This window comes from Thermobia domestica, chromosome 11 (assembly GCF_964235325.1).
Source record: "Thermobia domestica chromosome 11, izTheDome1.hap1.1, whole genome shotgun sequence".
NCBI classification, from domain to species: Eukaryota; Metazoa; Arthropoda; class Insecta; order Zygentoma; family Lepismatidae; genus Thermobia; species Thermobia domestica.
Genome location: NC_137464.1, coordinates 103,565,663 through 103,587,988, shown reverse-complemented (window position 1 = coordinate 103,587,988; position 22,326 = coordinate 103,565,663). Strand labels below are relative to the sequence as shown.

Here is a 22,326-nt window from a genome sequence, read left to right as displayed (position 1 = left end):
CCTTTCAGAAGTTTGCTTTTCGCTATGTCTTACCGTGTTTTCTCTATGGATTTATTCTTTTTATTTATTTCTCCTTTTTTTGGGCATTGCCGGAATCTAAAGCATTAACCCTGTCAGTGGTGTATTTACGATTTTGTTTCGGGAGGGGCTTTGCTAGCTTTCGGAGGGGGCTTTGCCTGAAAATGTGAAAATTCTGCAAGATATTGCATATACTTTACTATAGTAAATAAGATTTCGGAGGGGGCTTAAGCCCGGAAGGCCCCCCCTAAATACGCCACTGAACCCTGTCATGTATGAGAAATGGCGAGCACACTATCCAGGGAAAGGGGTAGGAAGAAAGCAGCACGCGACTTGTATGCTAAGTACCATCTCGGCATTTACTTGGTGTGAATGAGGGAAACTCAGAGTGAACATCGATCAGGAAGGCTGCCCTGAAAAAGCTGCTCCTCTTTTCGACTGAGTGTCTGCACCGGGAGCCAAACCAGGGACCACTCGAACCAAAGGTGTTCTATATGACTTCCAATATTTACGCAAAGCATAGTTTGGATGTCTAATAAATACAAAGTACAGCCTATGAAGCCAACGAGTTTTATAATTAAAAATAATTTATGCTATATTTTAAATACGTTAATAATACGTTAATAATCTTGAATAATAATATGAACAGTATCACCTGAGTCGTTCTTGAGTAAACCGTCTAAAAAGAACACACTTCCAAGAGCAGATTACTCGCTGTGGATCTTCCCCAGAAGACAGACTTATAGACCTATTATAGGGTTGATAATGAAATGTTCGTGTATGTAAAAATAAATGAAATCGCTAGAGCCGCTTTCAAGATAATTTTTATATATATTTATTTTCACCTTCCAATAAACTACCCTCACTTTTGAGGTTCGGAAGAAAATTCTATTCTATCCTTGGAGAATCTTATAAAATCCTTAAGTTCAAAATTTGATCGTCTTATGGTGTACTGACTAATATTAGGACTAAGAGACGAATGGACATTTTAATATCACTTTCTCGGTATGTGGAGTCCTAAAACATGTAAATCAGTTGAAATATTGAAGTAACCATTTATCAGAATCATCATACAGTCTCCTCGCGCTCTAAAGTTAAAATATTATTCTCAGAATTTAGTTGACATGCGAATTGTTTTCAATATACTATTATTATTATTATTATTATTATTATTATTATTATTATTATTATTATTATTATTATTATTATTATTATTATTATTATTATTATTATTATTAAGTATTCTGCCTTTCGGCAGGTCCTGGGACTAAAGAGGGTTTTTCTTCCTTTAATTTTAGATTTAGGCCTGGAAATGTTTCTTCACGTTTTTCGATCCTCAGCTTCCTCTTTTAACTCCCAATATTTTCTTCTGTTTCTCTGATCATCTATCAGTTGTGTTTTTCTTCTTCCTCTTTCTCGCTTTCCTTCCATCTTTCCTTCTATGGCGGTATGAAGAAGACAATTTCTTCGCAAGATATGTCCAATCCACTTGGCCTTCCTACCAAGGATGCTGGCTGGAAGTGTCTTCTTCTCTCCTATCCGTTTTAATACATCTTCGTTTGAGCTCTCTTTGTGGATTTTATCTTCTTCATCTTCCTCCAACACCACATTTCGAAGCTTTCTAAATATTTCTTCCCTAACTTTCGCACTGTCCAAGTCTCTGAACCATACAGTCCAATACTCTGGATATAACACATGACCAAATTCTTCCTAAGTCCAATATTGAGCCAGCTAGTTAAGAGTGATCATTTCTTTGGCTGTGGCTATTCTTAACCTGACCTCTTCAGTGCAGTAAGTATCTCTCCTCAAAATACTTCCCAGATACTTGAAATTCTCGACCTCTTCAAGTTCTTTTTGTTCTACTCTAATTCGTAAGGGCGCGTTTCCTCGGGATATTCTCATGACTTTCGACTTTTCCATGTTGATTTCCATTCCATATAGTTTTCCAGTCTCAACTATTTTGTCAATCACCTCCTGTAGTCCTTCTTCGGAAATTATAATAACCGTATTATCTGCATACCTGATATTGTTAATGATCTACCCTCCAATCTTGAAATCTCCAATTCCCATTAATGCTTCCTTCATTAAACATTCACTGTAAATGTTGAATAATTGTGGCGACATACTACATCTTTGTCTGACTCCTCTTCCGATCTCCACACTAGTGGTTTCTCTTATACACTTTCTGTTATACAGTTATTCAATATAATTTGAATCAGTCGCACGAGAAACCCGGTTTGTCCATAAAACTCTATTTTCGGTAAAATGGAAACAGAAAGTTTTATTTTCGTTTCTTCGTATATTTTGGAGTTTAAATTATTTGGGCCTTTGAATAGAAGTTTAAAATTGAGAAAAACCAAGTTTTGAATTAAGGACGTCATTTCGGGTGAGCAAGGGGGCTATTGGCCCTTCCTATGAGTTTGAGGAACATATTGTAAAGTTTAAAATGAACATTATATATAGTTTACAAAGATATGGAGTTTCAGTAATGTTGTTTAATACCAATAATCAATAAGAATTAAACCACTCCTCTCCAATAATAATTATTTTAAAACATTATCTTAAACGGGAAGTTGTGCAGCATAATGACGTTTCTCTAAGGAACATTAAAAATATAGAAAGTAAGGCCAAACTGTATCTCCTAAATGCTGTTATATAAAGTAATAATTGTTTACAAGAACTTTTGATTCCAGATTTGGATCTTCAACAATTATGGCTCCAAATCTGCCCATCCAAATTTTTTTGTCTGTAAGGAAGGGATTGGAAACGGTTATTACTTTATTTACAATATTGTTTTTTTTTTAAATTGTGATATTCTTTGACACAGAAATAATTGAAGAAATAGATGTACTCACACATTTGGTTAGCAAGATAACATGGAATGAAGAGAAATGAGAACAAGGAAGATGAAATAATAGAAATAAGGTAAGCATATATTCTGCCCAACCGTCATTGTTAGCTATGGTATGAAGTGTAAAAGTGAAATAAAAGAAGGATAGGAATGATGAAAGAAGCAGGAAGAAAAGACTATTTTGTAGGACCTTGAATAAAGAATTCAGAAATAGATTCATAAAATGCTTCGTGTGCAATATTGTTCTGTAGGGGTCAGAAACATGTACATTACGCAAAAATAATGAAAAACGATTGGAAGTTGTCCAAATGTGGAGAAGAATGCAAAGAGTTACCTGCATCTAGCGGAAAACAAATGTGAGATCTCAGAAATGGTAAGGAAGAAAAGAACAATTTTAGATATTATTAAGAAAAAAGAGAAACTGGTTGGGACATTGGCAAAGAAGGAATTGTAGACGCTCTAGGACGTGCTAGAATGTATGGTGGTAGGATGGAGAGGGAGGGGCGAAGGAGGCTACAATTAATGGACAATATTAAAACAGAAAAATCGCACGGGGAAACTAAGAGATTTAATGGATGATCTTGAAACATGCAAGCTTCTCAGTTGCGGCAAGTGACCTTCCAATACAGGCAGAATACCTATAATAATGATTATGTACTACAAAAACAATGGACTGCTGAAATTGAAGAACACATTGATAGTAGGAAAAAAGGGTTCACTAATAAGACATTTGTATCACGTAGAATACTCACTTAGAATGAATTAAGAAACTCCTGAGTGGAAAAGTAAAAAAAAAAAAAAAAAAAAAAAAAAAAAAAAAAAAAAACCAAGCAAGAGCAAAGACTTGTGTATATCGTATTTTCCAGAAAATGAGACTAACTTGTAAGTATTCTTCTTATTATTATTCAATACACTCATCAGGGATTATTTTCAGCAGTTATCTAACATGCTCTCTGATTATTGCGTGAAACGCGAGAAATAAGTTCTGATGAAAGGTTTATCTACATAATAATACTAACTTAACTATTTTTAAAAAGCTTGATTCCAACGTTAGGTAAGCTAATTGATTTTAAAACAAAATGTTTCTTGGAACTGCATATAAGAAAAGTAAAGAAGTTACTATAAAGTAACCTGTTTCTAGCCCTACAACTATTGAGACATATTTTGAGAGTATAGCTTATTACTAGAGTAGGACTTACATTACGAGCAATCTTTAAGAAACACTAAAGTGTATTTTCTGTTTGTCTTATTTTCATTGGAACAAATAATTAATTCTTTCATCGGAACAAGTAATATTGATTTCTGTAGTAAAACAGAAATTCCGGAATACGATTTTAGGAAGAGTTATTTAGAGAAAAATGTACAGTTTCTTAAATGAACATGTAGTATCACTGGAAACAAATTCTTTGTATGTTTAGAATGCACTTAACCCTTCCATATAGAGGCTTTCTGGAAATCAAGAAGACAAATATATATTGCTTGTAATCAAGTTGAGATGATTAATTATTTCCTTTAACAAGTAAGTTTCGTTTTACGTTATGAAACTACTGTACAGTTCCAGGCTAAACTGCTTCAGACGGCGGTCTCGGATACAACCCACATGAATCTGTTTTCTACGTTGTATTACAAATTACCGTTCTTACTTTCATATACCTTACCCTTGTTCATTTCTAGCTTTTACTATTCACTATTAATCATAAATATTTCTTATTTGCATGCTTCTTTTGTTCTTTCCTCTATCCATCTGCATCAGTATAAGTGTTACTGCGCAAAATTAGTACCTTGGAACTATTAAATGTTGCAAACTACGCGCTTTTCATAAAAAACTAAAACAATGGGGCCGATTAAATACCTGTCTTCCTTCTCCATAAAATTGCACCACCCGAGCGTGACGTAATGTCACATGGTATTTAGTCCAATTTGCACATACAACTTTATTGATTTAAAAAAAAAAGCGATTTACTCACGTTACGAAACATAGCAGAGCGAGCGTCAGTGAGCGAAGGGGGTTAGAAGCCCCGCAGGGCTCGTTTTGTTCCACCTTGACCCCCATGATAATACGAAGTGATATCACGCTCTTGCAGTGCAACTTCAATGTAAATCTAACCGCTTGCTTTTCCTCCATTACAGCAGCATACATATCTTAAGTTAGTTAATAACACAGTGGGTTTGAAACATTGTCAGATTACGCTTTACTGCCTCCTTACCTTGGTGTATCGCATCAATCCGCGAACATATATAGTTCACAGCTTAACTTATGTTTTCTCCATTATTAGTCATCCTACAGTGATGACATTTCTAACGTTTGTTACTCTTATTTTTACATTTCGCCTGATTCTGTTCATTTCTCCTTAAATTTTGTATTTTGGGGCCGCCATTTGCGTAGTTAACCCAATTTCCAAACTATGTGAATTCAATACAGAAACTTGTCGTCATAAATCCTTAACTTTACCGGAATAAGTTTTAATACAGGAATAATTTCAAGGTTGGGACTAATTTTTGGTACACTGAAGGCACATCGAAAGGTAATTTGTTACTATCTCTTACCGCTTTTGTTACTCCTACATGAAGATCAAAATTCAACCCAGATGTGATAGCAGATTTCTACAACTTCCGGTTGAACTAAAGAAATGAAGTCGAAAATAGAACCTGTTCTTCGGACGCTTAATCGATTGCAAAAAACTACTTCTTCCTGTCTGCACTGTTTTTATCTACGAAAAAAATGTTGCAACCGGAAGCAGTAGGCAATTTTCAGATTTGAATAAACGAATGGAGGGAAGGAAATCTATTTTAGGGACGTTGTATCGGTTCCAAAAGACCACTTCTCGGTACCTCTTGCCTCGCTTGCACTTGTTTTATGTTCATTAACGTTGGTGCTTTAAATGGTTAATGGTTTATACCACTTCCGGTTTGACAAGAAATTAATGGATACGTTGAACATATTGATGATACCCTGAATCGGTTCCGGAAAACCGCTTTTCACTATATTTTCCCGTTTTTACTCTAAAGAGATAAATATTTAAACTTGAAGTAGTAGTAAATTCCAATTTTAGTAGAGATCATCATTATCATAGATATTATGCCATTATTGGCAGGTCACTTGCTGCAACTGAGAAGCTTCTATGCACCACAGTCTTCCGCTAAGCTCTTCGTCTTCACGTGCGATTTTTTTAAATTTTGATATTGTCTATTAATTGCAGTATCCTTTGGTTTCTCCCTCTCTTTCCTGCCACAATACCTTCTAGCATGTCCCTCATGATACAGTTCCTTCTTAGCTAATGTCTTAGCTTATTTTCTGTTCCTCTTCTTAATAATATCTAAAACTGTTTTTTTTTTTCACCCCAAAGCGTATAAATATGATCTTTTCCTGAGATTCTGAATCGAATCCAGAAACCAATATTACTATTTGTTACTGTATTTGTTCTGTGGTAATCAGTGTTAGAAATGCCTATGGTTAATTTCTACCCCTTTGGTTTGAGTAGAGGCTTAACAAATGAGATGGAATCTATTCCTAATGCTGAATTGACTCCAAAAGACCAGTTTTCGCTACCTTCTACCGTTTTTTTTTCTATGGCGATTAGAAATTGTTAATTTCTGCTACTTTCAGTTTGACTAGAGGATTTATGAGTAAATTGAATCTATTTTTTGGACACTAAATGGATTTTTTTTAAATGAAAATTTTTTTTGGCTCTTACCGGTTTTGTTTTATAGAGACCAATATTGAAAGCGGAAGTAGTAGTTAATTTCTGCCACTTCCGGTTTTAATAAAGATCGGATGAAAATTGTTTCTTTTCCTGAGACAATAAATGGATTCCAAATATCCCTTGTATGTATCTATTACCGTTTTTATTCTATAACGATGAGCATTGAAACTGGAAATAGTTACATTTTAGCACATTCGATTTAGATAGAGGGTTAACGGATTAACGGATGAGACGGAGCCTTTTCGCTATTGGGAAGCTGAATTGTTTCAAATAAACCATTTATCGATATACCTTACCGTCATTGCCTGTTACATGATGACAGACAGATGGACATCGCCTTTCCGTGAGACTTTCGATAATTTTGCATAGTGTAATTCTGAATTCTAACAGTATCATGTTTACAGATAACTGTGAGAAATTTCCTTTCCCCACTCGTAATTATTTAGTACAGCCTTATAGTCCGTACTATAATTCCATAAACTGTCAATGTCTTCATATTATTGTATCATAAATTTACGTTTTCAATTATCTTATACTTTTAGACTTGAAATTATGCAAGGCATAAGTACAGGTTGGAAATCTTATAGAATGGCCATGTTAGACTGTCTATGCCTTTTCGCCTTTTGACACGTATCAGATCAGCAACGAAACGAGATATCGAGTAGCGGTTTTTTGATGGAATAAAATCAAGATTCCAAAAAATAGGTTCAATCTCATTCGTTATTCAGCTGCCTAGACCGGAAGAGATAGAAAGTAATGCGGTTTCAATGTCAATCGCCAAAGAAAAATAATGGTTGTTTTCTGAAATATATTCAGCACCCTAAGAAAAGATAGTATCTTCACCAGTATCTCTCCACTGAAATGCTGAGTGGTAGAAGTTTGCTATTACTTCGGATTTCAACATTGACCTTCATTAAGCTAAAACAGTATGAGACAGGGAAAAGCGGTTTCTTTAGAATCATTTCGCTGTCCCAACAATACGTTTAGTCAACTCTGTTAACCCTCTATTACAGCCGGAAGTGGCAGAAATCAACCTTTTAGATTTCACCGTTCATTGCTATAGAACAGGAAAATATAGACAACGGCAAGCGTGTTCTTCAATTTATTTATACCGTCTGCAAAAAAAAAAAAAAAAAAAAAAAAAAAAAGTAGTGTCGCAATAACATTATTCATCTAGATCTTTCTTCTCCTATTCAAAACGGATAGTTACTTGGCTTTTCCGTTTCAACACGATCGCCATTGTGAAAAACTGTAGTTGACAGCGAAGATCAGCTTCTTTTCTTTCTTTTTTTTAAATAAATCCGATTTTGGGTCTCTTTAAGATAAATTACTAGTGGAATAATTAGATTTGTAAAATAAATGTACTAGCTGATAGTATAATAATTTTTCAAATGCAATTAAATCACTACAACCGTTTCTGGCCAAAAATCGTAACCAAAAAATGTTTTTCAAAGATTACTTTATGTACTTGTTTGCAGAGGTGTTACCCTATACTATATTACGAGTATTATTAATTAAATATTTATTCCAGAAACAAAGAAAAGTCCTTGCAATTTTAAAACTTTCATACATATTGTGTAATTTATTTCCTTTTACATTGTAAGCTTGTTGCATAAAGTGATTTCTGTTTCAGGTTACATACGATATTACAATATTTATTAGTTTATTACTGTAAGTAAAACTCATGATAGTTGGTTTCAATAGCATAAATGTTACTTATTTTGATATGATTGCTTTTGTGTTTCACTTTAGGGTCGGAGCACCTGAAAGTTGCAACTTACATGTTCACAATGAAGAGATTATCATAACAATTAGGAAACATGAATCAACATTAGGGAGAAAAATCTTACTCCAATTAAATAGTAAGGTGAGACAATATATCTTTATTTAATTGTGACTTACCTAATAATAAATAAGTAAGAGCAAGACGTGAGTGATTTCATATCTTCTTTTTGGGATTCGATGTAATTTTATTGGGGGAAGGGGTAAAAATATTGCGTGATTTAATACTTTTTGTTTAAATTTATTTATTTTGTCTTTTTTTCATTTTCCCCTACAATATAGTTTATAAATCTTGCGTATGAAGCATTTTCTCATTTCAAATATATATATATATATATATATATATATATATATATATATATATATATATATATATATATATATATATATATATATATATATATATATATATATATATATATATATATATATATATATATATATATATATATATATATATATATATATATATATATATATATATATATATATATATATATAAAGCTCTTTCATTCGTAATTGTATTTTTTAAATAAATTAAAGGACTCACAAGCATATCGTACTGTACAGAGGAAACTCAGCTAATTCTTTCCAAACTTAGCACGCCGGTACACCATCATGAGATCAGTGATGAATATGAAGCAGTATGGTGCGCTAATTTTTGGATCCCTAGTTTTCTGAGTGATGTAATTTGGAGTTCGGACATGGGCAAAGTTTCGTAGGGAAACATATTTAAATACTGTTTATAATCAAGACGTATGGAAAAACTTTATTAATTTAAAGTATAAGAAAGTAAATAATAACACCGTTGATAAGCTATGATGTAAGTGCAGTTCGCATTTTGAATGTATTTCCTTAAGATTCATCAAGATGAAGATATATATCACGTTATGTGGTTATACAATTAAGTATATTGGTATTTGTCTCTTTCGTAAAGCATGGGTACATTGATGATCCCATGGTAAATTTTGAATGGGGTACATTGGACCACCACTTAAATTTGGACGTCAACCCTAAAATTTGTTAAATTATCTCAAGGACTAAGATGCATATATATATACACTCCTTTAAATTTGGATGATCCATGTTATTTGTTAAAAAAATGCAATAACAAAATAAATAAAAGTTAAGAACTTTCTGCCCTTATTTATTTAATAAGATGTGATATTATTATAACACACGATTATATAGATGAATATATAGTCTTGGTTTGGTACATTTGCCATGAGTATTTTGAGACATTCTTAAATTTTGGGAGGAGTACATTGACCCACCCGTTCAATTTGGAAATTGTCAAGAAAACAAAATTCGGTAATTGTTCTCTATTACTCGGGTATATACTTTTGTAAATTTGAATAGTTCACGTTAATCTCTTGCATGGTAAAATACTACCAAAATTTAAATTTGGGAAATTTTTGCCTCGCCTAAGACGAGAGAAATATTTAGTTTGAAAAAAAAAACGGATCACACTAGATGCACAATGGTAGCTAATTTATGACTCCTTATTTGCAGTGCATTAGCTGACTAATCAATTTACTTTAACAACTATCGCTAATAAGTTGTTGAAGTAACTTATTTAAAGATGATAGCTATAATTTATCCATTTGTTCTGGTAAGCTAACAGCTGAGGTTATTTTTACAAAATCAGCAACAGTACTCTTTTGCCTAAGAATACGTTCAAAGTCTTTAAGAGAACATTCAAAGTAGTTGTCAAACACATGGTCCACCCTTGCAGCTGGTAAAGAAATAGATAATGTGTATGTAGAATAAGGAATAGGTACATCTCCAAATGTATTTTGTTACCACCTTCCTGAACAGTTCATTGCATCAATGATAAAGCAAGTGCTGTCATCGAGCTGGCATATAGCACCTTTGGCATCTTCGTTTAGCACAGATTCCAATTCCTGCATCAATGAGCTTTGCTTTTACAAGAAGTCCATGTTCATCAAAAAGTGTACTAGAATCAGAAAGTTCATAGTGGAATAGCTGTTGAAGTCAATACCCTCGAGGTTCAGCAATTTCAGTGATCTTGTTTATTGCAGCTTTTGATTTGATATTGGAACATTTTTGTTTTTCTCCACTGTTAGTAATTACTTTCTTTCCTGGACGAAATGTTGCCAATTTTGCGTGGTTTATGGTACCGCAGGTACGACCAGTCTTCTCAACCTAACGTTTTAATTTGTACTCATCATATTTCATCACCTATAAAGCAAATATTGAGAATTTGCTCCTTGGCTTCATCAGCCACCAGCAACTTGAGTGACTAAATCATAAATTGAAATATTACCATTACCAAAGTCTAAGGGCGCAGATCCGGGGATCGTGGTGGCCATGGCTTGACAAAACCCCTGTCTATCCACTGCTGTATCCAGAAACTCACGAACAATGTCGGCATAGTGTGGAGGAACGCCGTCGTGTTCAAAGATGACATCTTCTGGATATTGTGGCATTGCATACAGTTGCAAAATGTCAAGGTAATTGTTTGCGTCACAGTTTGCTCCGCAAAGAAAAATGGGATTATCACTTTATCACGCATCGGGCCACACCACACGTTCACTTTAGGTGTGTTATGTTCGTACTCTGCGCAGGCACGAGGATTTTCAGCAGTCCATATTCGGACGTTATAGTGATGAACATATCCACAGACAGGACATGTCACTTCTCGCTAAACACAATCTTCTGAACCAATCGTTCATCATTGCTGATCTCACAAAACATATCTGTAGTAAACGCGAATCGTTTGGATCTATATGCCGGTTTGACAGCGTCCAACAGCTGCACTTGTAACCCGAAAAACGTTTCTTTAACACCTTATGAGCTGTAGTCTTGCTTAAGTGTAATTGTCGAGCACATGCATGCACAGATTTTAGGGCTCCTTAGATAGCTCTGTCATATAGCCTCTACAGACTCGTCACTTACTGATGGTCTACCAGAAAGGGGTTTGTCCAACAAATTGCTTACCCCACCAAGTAATGTTATTCCTATGTGATGATATTTCCTTGTATACGCGACGCGATGATACTCACGTTACACTTTGGTCACGGATTCGAATTTAGCAAGCCACAGAACACACTGAACTTTCCGCTGTACCGTCCACATCTCGACTGGCGCGGCCATGGGCTGCTCCGCTGCTGCGCAGTTCGTAATATTACATCATCACCTGTGTACACACACACTTGCACATCACACTACTGAAATTTGGGTAGTTTTCCTTTTATTTGGTGAAGATTTCATATTTATATCTTCTTTTGTTGCTTTCCTATGACCGGTCAAATGTGCACCATGACTTTACGGACACACTGTATTAATCTATATATACCATACTGATCTACATATATACATGAACTCCAAGTCAAGGCAGGGAGCAAATTCTGGTAGATTTACTTCATTTTTAGGTGCCTAGGACGTTTCATTTGGATACTTTAGGCCATATCATGGTTATCAGGCAGCCATTTTGAATGACGTCATTCCTGAAAAAGTGGGGGCGAAGAGTGTCCACCCAATATTTTTATCCTTCTTATGCATCCAATTAACCAATTCAACAATAATTTCCTCCCTGCAATGACTTGCATACAGAAGTGTTACTGGCTGCTGGACTGCCACCCTTATGGACCCTCATCTTTTTAAATTTAAGATTTTTATTAGTGGTGGGCACAAAAACCAGTTTTTCGGTTTTCGGTTTTTCTAAAAACCGGTTTCGGTTTTTCATCGGATCTGGTTTCGGTTTTCTTCAAAACTAGTTCCGGATTTTTCCAAAATTTAGTCTATTTCTGACCAGAATAGTGTTTCGTTGTTCTCTGGAAACCCATTCCGTTTCCAGTGAAATAGTTTTATGTGTTTTCCAAACGTTCTCACCGAAACCGGTTTTGGAAAAAACGAAAAGAAATGTCGGTTTTTCTAGAAACCGGTTTCCAGTTTTTATAAAAACCGGTTTTGCCCATCCCTAGTTTTTATATAATCTTCCAGGCTTTTTGGGATGTTCTTCCTATCCCTAAAAGTAAGGGTAGTTTACTTAACAGTAAAAATAAAAAATCGATTTTATCAAAAACGGCTGTAACGATTTTATTTATATTTCATAATCAATTTGCAAAAAAAAAAAAAAAAAGTATCATGTAGTATAAGTCCTTTCTTTAGCAAAATTTGAGATCTAATTTATTCTTGGAGTGATTTTTTTCTTTCGGATAATTTTCCCAAAAATGACTCATGTGATTTTGTTCGTATTTCATAAACAACATGACAATATGGCATAAATTCATTTGGCCTTTCAAAAGTTACGAGGAATAGTTTATTCTTGGGGTTGAGTTTTTTTTTTTTTTTTTTTTTCGGACGATTCTCTCAAAAATGACGCAAGGTATTTTATTCATATTTCATAAATGCATAAGTATTTTATTAATAACTTTACATTGAATAAATTATCCCTTACGAGGAAAATGATAATGATTAGTTCTCTGTTGGCGATGATTACTTTTCAGGCTACTTTCTCAAAAACGACTCAGGCGATTTTGGTCGTATTTCATAAGTAAATTATTATTTCATTATTATTGTTGTAACGTGATGGCTTAATGGAACATTAAAATTGTAATTGGTTATATCAATAATCGAAAACTCCGTTAGGGAACATATTCTTAATATAACAAATTACAATTTTAATATGGTCCATTAAGCCTACATGGATACAGCTGAGTTAACGCATCAGTTACGTTGAACTGTTATGCCATTCCTTCCGAAAATATTCGTAGACTCGATACATACTTAAGTACAAGTATTATGTGTTTATGACTACGCTAAACGAAATCTCTTTAAGCATGCCAGCTGTATCTACTTCTGCTCCATCTTAGAACAATTACTGGTATTTCATACTTAAGAAATTAATGATGATTTTCTATTTGAAAGGTATCAGAGCAGAGCAGAGCAGAGAGCAGAGATTTCTTGGCGGTTTTTGTGGTTGATTTAAGTACCGGGCTTGGGCCCTTGCCTTCCATTTGTGTTGTTGACTGTCGTTCGTTTTGCGTGCGTATTTGTTGTGAGAGAGGACGCAACTGTCGCGCTCCTCTTTTGCTGTTCCTATGTCAGTTTAGTGGTTGTGCGTTTTAGGGGTGCGGCATCTTGTAAGTTCGTCTTCTTGGGTTGGCCGTTCCTATGGTGGCTATGTGTTGGTGTGGTGAGGCTCTGATTGTCCTCCAGAAGTTGGCTGATCTGTGAATTCTGTAGTCATGTAGAAATGGGAGTTCCAAATCTTCATGTATTTGCTCGAGGCGAGTGTCTCTTGAGTGTCCAGTGATAGCCCTGGCTACTCTGTTCTGGATGACTTGTAGTTGGCTGAGGTGCGTTTTTGCTGCGTGTTGCCATGCAGGGTGGGCATACATCAGGATGGGACGAATGCTCATCTGATATATATGGCGTTTGGTTTTCAGGGTGAGGGATGGGGAGAGGAGTAGCGGTAGCAAGGCTTGATGGCGTTGACTGGCTTTCTTGGCGATGGAATGTATGTGGTGAGCAAATGTAAGTTTCCTGTCCAGTATTATTCCGAGGTATTTGGCATCATCTCGGTTCTGGAGGGGTGTTCCAGCCATGGTGATTCTGACGTGAACCCTTCTTCTGTTTCTTGTGAAGTTTACTACTGAGGTCTTCTGTTCGCTGACTTTGATCTTCCACTCTTCAGACCATCGGTGGAGAAGTTCGGCGTGTCGTCTGAGGTATAGTTCAGCGTATCTGATGTTTCCATGGCTGGCAAAGATTGCCGTGTCGTCTGCGAATGTTGCTACCGCTGTGTTGGGGGTTGTGGGAATGTCCGCCGTGTACATGGCGTAGAGGGTTGGGGATAGGCAGGATCCTTGGGGGACTCCTGCTAGGATAGGTCTGGAGGGTGTTAGGTGTCCTGCATGGGCAACACGAAAGGTTCTTCCTTGAAGAAAGGATTTGATGATTCTCAGAAGGTAGTGCGGAGTGCCCTGGAGCATCATCTTGTGAAAGAGGCCTTCGTGCCACACCTTGTCGAATGCTTTTTCTATGTCGAGAAAAAGCCCCAAGGTGTGGCCTCCCTCGTTGAATCTGTCACATATCTTCTCTACCACCCGTACCAGCTGCTGATCCGCGCAGTGTCCTTTCCTGAAGCCGAACTGGTGGTCCGGGATGATGTCATGATCTTCTATGAATTGCTGAAGTCTGCTCTGTAGTACTCTTTCAAACACCTTGCTGGTATGCGAGAGCAGGCTGATAGGGCGGTAGTTGGCCGGGTTTGATCTTTTCTTTCCTGGTTTGGCCAGCATTATGACTTTTGCTTCTTTCCAGGCTTCTGGGTAGTGTCCGGTTCTCATAATGGCGTTGCACAACTTACAGAGTAGGACCAGGGCCTTTCTCGGGAGGTGCTTCAGTGCTTGCGGCGTCACTCGGTCTTGACCTGGAGCCCGGTGTGCATTGATCCTCTTGATGATTGCTTGTATCTCCCGCGGTGTTGTGAGGGCTTCTGGAGGAGGTGGGTCTTCTATTCGGGAGAGGTGGTAGGATCTATGTACTGCTGCAGTGGTGGTTGCTGGCGTGTTGGTAGCGTTGATCTGGAAGGTGGTTTCCAGGGTCTGGGCGAAAAGTTCTGCCTGTTCTTCCGGTTCGTGTATTGTTCCTTGTGGAGTTTGAAGTGTGAGTGTTCTGGAGTTTGCTTCTGGTCTTGTGATGTTTTTCACTAACTTCCAGAATTGCCTGCTGGGTGCATCTAGCTCCTGGAGGTGGAGGTTCCAGTTTCTGATTTTGATTCGAAGGAGCCTTTTCCTGACTCTGGATACTAGGTGGTTCCAAAGTGTTTTGAACTGGGGAATTCTGGTACGTTGCCACTGCTTCCGGGCCCAACGCTTCAAGTGGATCAAGGCTGAGGTGCGTCGTTCTTCTGGAGTGGTCTGGTGTGATGGATGAGTCGTTGTTGAGGTGGTTGAGGCGATGGCTATGGCTGAGTTGATGGCTGCGGTCAGGGACGCAGTGGTGGCCTCTATGTCTTCCGTTGTTTCAATTATCCGGCGTGGATCTAACATGTCGCTGAGCAAGGATCTGTACTGGTCCCAGTCTGTTGTGCACAGAGTTGGAAGGGTTCGAGTTGTGAAGTGGTAGCTGATTGCGATCGTTTGTAGAACGGGTAGATGATCCGAGTCGAGGCCGTGGATAACCTGAGGTACACCTAGGATTGCCAGGTTCGCTGTCAGTACCATGTCCAGTACATCAGGCATTCCGCCGTTTCTGGGATAATGCGTGGGTTCCGTTGGAGCCGTGGGAGTGAAGTCTATGGTGGTGAGAGCGTGGTGGAGGATCCTTCCGTTTGCGTTTGACACATTGGAGTTCCACGCCGGATGTTTACTGTTGAGGTCTCCCCCTAGTAGAATCCGGTGTCCTAGCTGTCGCAGGGCTTGCAGATCTGTTGCGTTGAGGTTGTTGTTGTGAGGCTTGTAGGCTGCTATTATTATTATCGGTCCATTAGCTGAGTGGAGGGTGATCCCTGTAGCTTCCAGGGATTGTAGAGGTGGTAGAGGGAGAGGGTCGTACGGGATACTGTTTTTGATTAGAATTGCTGTTCCTCCAAGGGGTCGGTCGGGACGGTCGGTACGGATGGTGGAGTAGTTGCGGATTTTTAGGGTAAGGTGTGGTTTTAGGTAGGTCTCTGACAATAGGGCTATGTCCACTTCTTCTCTGCGGAGAAAGTCCTCCAGGTTGTTCTTCTTCTTTTGGATTCCTTCTGCGTTCCAGTGCAGCACTTTGACTTGTCTGTTGATTCTTCTTTTAGTCGGTGCCATCGTCAAGGATGGACGCGACTACCTCAAACATGATGGTGATTTTGCTTAGTGGGTCTGTCGTTTCTTTCACCATCCGGAGTCCTACTCGCAGCTTTTCTAGCATTGAACGAAGATTGAGGCCCGAGAAGAGTTCTCGGATCTCTTTGAATGTGTCTGCCAATGATGGTTCAGTGCGTTTGTCCTCGGTGTCTTCTTCTCTGGATTGGGAGTTGTCCTGGGTTGTTTGATTTTTCTTTGTTTCTTGGTTGGGGGGCCTCCTGGTTTTCTGGTTGGTGTTGTTCTTGTCTTCCGGCGTGACTGCTCCTGCGTAAGATGTAGCGTTGTTTCTTCTGCGGCTGGTATCAGATTTTGAGGGAGGGTCCGACTTAGCTGGTGGTTGGGTTGGCTGTTTCCTCTTGGCTTTGGCCGCCTTGAGCATGGGACAGCCCATGTAGTTGGCGGGGTGTTCGCCTCCGCAGTTACAACATTTTGCCGGAGTGTCCCTCGTTTTCTTCGGACATTCCGTGGAGAGATGGGATTCTTCGCATTTGATGCAGCGAGGGGTCGCCCTGCATGTTTGCGTGGTGTGCCCTACTCGTTGGCATCGGTAGCATTGGAGAATTGACTGACCCTTGTAGGGTTCCACTGCCACTCTGTAACTAAGAAGGTACTTGAGATCGTAAATCTTGTTGTTCGTTGGGTCCTTGGGTAAAGTAACAAGGAAGAGCGGAAACAGGGGCCTGTTGCCAGACGGGTCACTGCGTCCCCTCATCTGGACCACATTGGTTGGGGTGAACCCCTGGTCCTTCAAGTCCTGTAGTATGTCAGCCGTTGGAGTGTCGAGTGGCATCTTCCGGATGACTACTTTGATTGGGCGTGTTTGTTTCGGAAGTTCTGTGGCAAATGATTGTCCGGTCTGGATGCAGAAGGCTTCCATCATTTCAAAGTCGCGCCAGGTGGTGCAGTGGATTTTTATGTATGCACTCGGTTGCAGAATTTTGTAGGGATCCTTGCAGTTTGCGGTTAGCGTTTTTATGAAAGTATGTCTTTTCTGGACGTCATATATGAAGAGGGGGGGTATCTTCCTGCTGCGGACGGTGTCCTCCGGATTTTCTTCTTCATATTCGGTGGGTGTTTGACCACCCCCAGCGTTGGATGGGTCGTTGGTGGTGTCCAGCGCCGAGAAAGAGTTCCTGAATTCAACAGGTGGCGTAATGCTACTTTCTGGTCTTCTTTTCGCTTTCTTCTTGGGGTGTTGGAACTCTCCTGCGCTATCGGTAGGGTCGTATTCTTCATCACTGGACCCTGCCATCTCGATGGACTGATCTTGGATCTGGGGGGCATCCGCGTGGACGGTTGCACTGTCAGCTGTTTCGTTCATGTGAGGGGTAGAAGTGGTTTGAGCCGTGAGGGCGTGGAGTTCCTCGAGACTCATAGGAACCAATTTAGCCTGACGGGTTGTTCTGCGGCGTTGAACAGAGCCTAAGTTACTAAAACTCATAGCTTTTAGTTGTTTCGCAAGGCTTGTTTCCGGTCCTGCGGGTGGTTTCCTGACGGGAGGCACTTGGTTGGTATGTGGATCACTGCTTCTTGGGGGGGGGGGGCGACCTGAGTGTTTTGTTTCATTTCTTGGCTGACGTCTAAACGCTGTCTAGGAACGTATTGGACGAGCTCCTAGCGGCCAGTTTTTCTTTTAGCCGTATTGCTGGGATCTTTTATTATTTATGGGAACAGGACCTAATTTTTATTTTTCCCCAGCCTATGAGCCGGGCTCCCGCTCCAGCGGGCAACTGAGCTAGTTGACGATGGTCCTGCTCTTTTGTGTGTGCTGCTAGCGAATGCTGGCTTCTGATTGGCTCTCGCACCTGCGTCTCTCCGACCAATCAGAAGCAGGTTCTTGGTTTCTGTCGTCTCGGGGCCACGCAACTTGCTGAACAAAACTGTTCTTGTTGTGCTACCGTGTAACTGTACAACCATATAAACCCAGCGACTTTCTGCAGTGCTACAGATGTCAACGCCTGGGGCACTCTCAAAGTACTTGCCATGCAAAACCAAGATGCTTGAAATGCTCTCAAAACCACCTGACCATCGACTGCCCAAAGAAAACCCGAACTACTCCTGCACGCTGCGCAAATTGTGGAGAAGATCATCCCGCTAATTACAGAGGCTGCAAAGTTTTTGAATTAGAACGTCAACGCCGAGCAAAACAAAAACAGGCCACACCTCCAAAACCAATTGTGCCCCCTCCACCGCCTTCCACAGAAAAGAATTTCCCATCTCTACCGAAAAGACAAGCACAAGACTCATCGTCCACCACTTCAAGATACACCACACCTCATCAAGATTCTCGCACCACCACTGAACCCACGGAAGAATCCAGTCTTGGATCCTCTATTAAGGAAATTCTACAACTATTTAAAGACCTCAACTTGTCAATCATTCTTCAGAAACTTAAGTCTGGACTACGCAAAGTAAAAACAGCCACTGACCACTTCGACAAGATCACTGCACTTGTAGAGATATTAGTTGACATCATAGATAATGGTACAGACTAAATCCTCAAGACACCACCTCAAGATATGCTATTGGAATGCCAACGGTGTTGCATCTCAAAGGCTTGAATTTCAACATTTCCTGACCGAACACCAAGTAGATATAGCACTTCTCCAAGAGACTTTTTTAAAACCACCAACCAACTGGAAAATCCGCAACTATACAGTACTACGCACAGACCGGCCAACGAATAACGGCGGCACAGCAATAGTATTAAAACATAGCATTCCGTATGAACTCATCAATCCTCCACAACTGGACTCACTTGAAGTCACAATTATACGCTTACTTTCACCAGACGAACCTCTTATCATAGTCTCCGCATACAAGCAACCTCGACGTCGCATAGAACTCGAAGACCTACGCAAACTTCGTCTTTTAGGTCCACGAGTCTTAATAGGGGGAGACCTGAATGCAAAGCATGCCGCCTGGCACTCACACGTGAACAACACGACTGGAATCACCATCGAAGCTCACCTTGATAACCTAGATTTTCAAGCATCTGCACCAACGGAACCTACGTACTTTCCAAGAGGACGAGGAACTCCGGATATTCTGGACACAGTCCTCTACATGAATGTCACAGTAACTGAAGACCCAGTGTCGATCTCAGCCTTGAACTCAGACCATAATCCAGTTCTTCTCACCATCCAACAGGATTACACCACTCCCAATACTCGCCTTCCATTAATCTGCAAAACAGATTGGGACGCTTACTGCATTCAACTGAAAGAACTCATCGACCTACGAATTCCTCTTAATACACCTGAAGAACTAGAAGATGCTATCGCTCAACTTACTGCAGCCATATCAAGTGCATATCATATAGCAACCACCTCTGTCCGAAGTACTACGCCAACCTCAAATGATGATCATCGCACTGCTATCATAGCTGCATTCAAGAGATGGGCTCGGAAGAAATGGCAACAGCTGCGTCATCCTGCATTCAAATCCTTATACAACTTCCTATCTTGGAAATTGAAATTACGTCTACACCGTATTCAGGAAGTTCAATGGAACAATCGCCTCCGCTCTTACTCCACAGCTAATCATCATTTCTGGCGTCTGGTTCGCAGTCTCTCATCCCCAGGCCCTAAACATACGCAACCGCTCCACGGACCCAGAGGACTTGTCTTCGATTCTGAAGGAAAAGCTAACACCTTCGCTCAACAACTGGAAAATCAGTTTCAACCAAACTTCGAACACATAGACGAACACCACATTCGAAGGGTACACCGTTATCTAAGAACTAGAGCTCCACCTCCAGATCTCGCCCCTAACCTGCTCAGCAAACCTCAAGAAATCTCCACAGTAATCAAGAAGCTCCAAAGTCATAAAGCAGCAGGACCAGATCACATTTCGCCACTAGCATTGAAGAAAGCTCCGAGGAAACTAACTGTCTTATTGTGCAGGATCTTCAACGCCATACTGAAATTAGGATACTACCCACAATCATGGAAGCTAGCTACCATATGCATGTTACCGAAGACTGGGAAAAACCCTCTCTTCCCACAGAATTATCGGCCGATAAGCCTGCTCAGCCACTTGAGTAAAGTAATAGAACGTCTGCTTCATAGAAGACTGTTACACTTTGTTGAAGAACATCAACTGATACCTCCACACCAGTTTGCATTCAGACCAGTATTCAGCACAACAGCTCAACTCACGAGAGTCACTGAGAGAATCATCCAGAGCCTAAACGACCGAGAGGTGGTAACAGCAGTATTCTTAGACGTTGCACGAGCTTTCGACAGAGTCTGGCATGATGGTCTTTTGTATAAACTGCATAAATTTGATGTTCCACCTCATCTCATAGCTGTCATCCAGGCGTTCCTTGAAAATCGTCGATTTCAAGTCCGTCACGAATCCACATACTCGGAGATCCTACAAATAGAGGCAGGCGTTCCACAGGGTTCGTGTTTGTCGCCGCTACTTTATATCCTGTACACTGCAGACTTTCCGACGACCTTGAACACCTTTACTTCAACATTTGCAGATGATGCGGCTCTGTTCGCTTCTAGTAGAAACATCAAGTTTACTCAACTATGGGTGCAACGTCACCTTAATCGCATCGAAGATTGGACCACGCGATGGCGAATAGGTATTAATCCTGAAAAAACTGCTGTCATAGTTTTCTCAAAACATCGATCCGACATTCCTGTTCACCTAACCTTTCATGGCCAACAACTACAACAAGTTACATCTACAAAGTACTTAGGACTCCAGTTAGACCGGAAACTTACTTTCCGCCAACATCTCCTATCTCTCGCTCTCCGTGCTCGTCAGCGACTTGGCAGATTATCTTGTCTACTTCGATCACCTCAATTGACTTTGGACACGAAGAAACACATCTACTGTATGATGATACGCTCATTAATGTTATACGCAAGCCCAGTATGGCATCATGCAGCTCGCTCATACCGCGCCAAACTGCAGATAGTACAAAACTTCGCAGCCCGTCAAATTACTGGTCACTCCCGTGACACCCGTATCGCACAGATACATGAAGACCTTGACCTCCCATACCTCGACGAAGTCATTTGTAAAGGCAGGAGAACTTTCTGGAATTCGCTTCAGAATTCACCACATGACATCCTCAACCACATTGGACAAGTACCAGCATATCGTCAAATTTATGCTAGACCTCAGCCACCTTAACATCTTATCTTGGGCATCTCGTCCACTCACCACCCTCAACCAATCGCTACGCCTAACCGAACACCAGGCATGAAATCATAAGAAGGAGCAAAGGAAACACATCAAATAAAACAGCACTACAAATAAAAATTACACACATACACCTCAGAACCCAAAAACATAACACTTACACACAAGGGTCAACGACAGTTGTTGATTCACCAATTACCACAAATGTTCTCACGTCAAATGAATCCCACATCAAATAAGAGGCAAAGGTATTTTACCTGGTACTCAGATTCGATAAATTAGTCAAGATAACCTTCCTTCTCCTTCCTTCGAAATGGCGGTTATAGTGCTGCCGTGCTTTGTTGCTAACTACCAACTCAACTGCTAGCTACGCATGCAACATGCACACTGCACCGCACTTTCACAGTCACTAGAGTTCGTCACAGCACTTAAATGTTCGCAAACACTGTAATAAATGTTTATTTCAATGTTTATTTAAGATGTGGGGAATAACAGTTTATATTTTCACGAAAACACGAAAAGATGTCAGGAGCACAGGCACTCGCGTGACGCGCACTACAGCTTCGTATCTCAGTATGAAAGGTATCATGATACATTTCCACTAAGATCAAAGTTAATTCACTCTTTATTCACGAGTTCAATCTGGAGAAATACGCCTGTCGAGAAACCGAGAGAAAGTACACGCTACAGCAAATGTACGTCGAATTAAATTTTAAATATGAAATGAATACACACGATATTTCTGAATCATATAAATCACAGAGGACAAGGAAATTTGGATATCCTTAAAGGAAATGGGTGCCATCTTCCTTAGTTTGTGCAAAATTATCTTTAGAAAACCTCTATGATTGATTTCACTCACTTATTTCTAATTCCGGACTCAAGTGCAGTAGTAATTACTCAGTCCCAGAAAAAAACAACAACACACAACTGCTTGAAAGTTGTTTGAAATTCAAATTCCCCCTTCCCTGAAATTCATCATGAAGATATGGTAGGT

General features: G+C 39.5%; 1 protein-coding gene and 1 long non-coding RNA gene across 28 annotated transcripts in view; one reads left to right on the top strand and one right to left on the bottom strand.

The window, feature by feature from the left end:
- Positions 1–22,326, top strand: part of LOC145664324 (uncharacterized) — a 1,583,153-nt gene that overhangs the window by 220,025 nt on the left and 1,340,802 nt on the right. For all 25 annotated transcript variants that reach the window (XM_081730946.1, XM_081730945.1, XM_081730944.1 and 22 more), the window contains exons 7-8: positions 2,846–2,943; positions 8,326–8,440. The gene's annotated coding sequence lies outside the window, so the exon portion shown is untranslated. The remainder of the gene's footprint in view (positions 1–2,845; positions 2,944–8,325; positions 8,441–22,326) is intronic.
- Positions 1–22,326, bottom strand: part of LOC145664335 (uncharacterized) — a 580,590-nt gene that overhangs the window by 436,418 nt on the left and 121,846 nt on the right. The gene's annotated exons all lie outside the window — the stretch shown is intronic.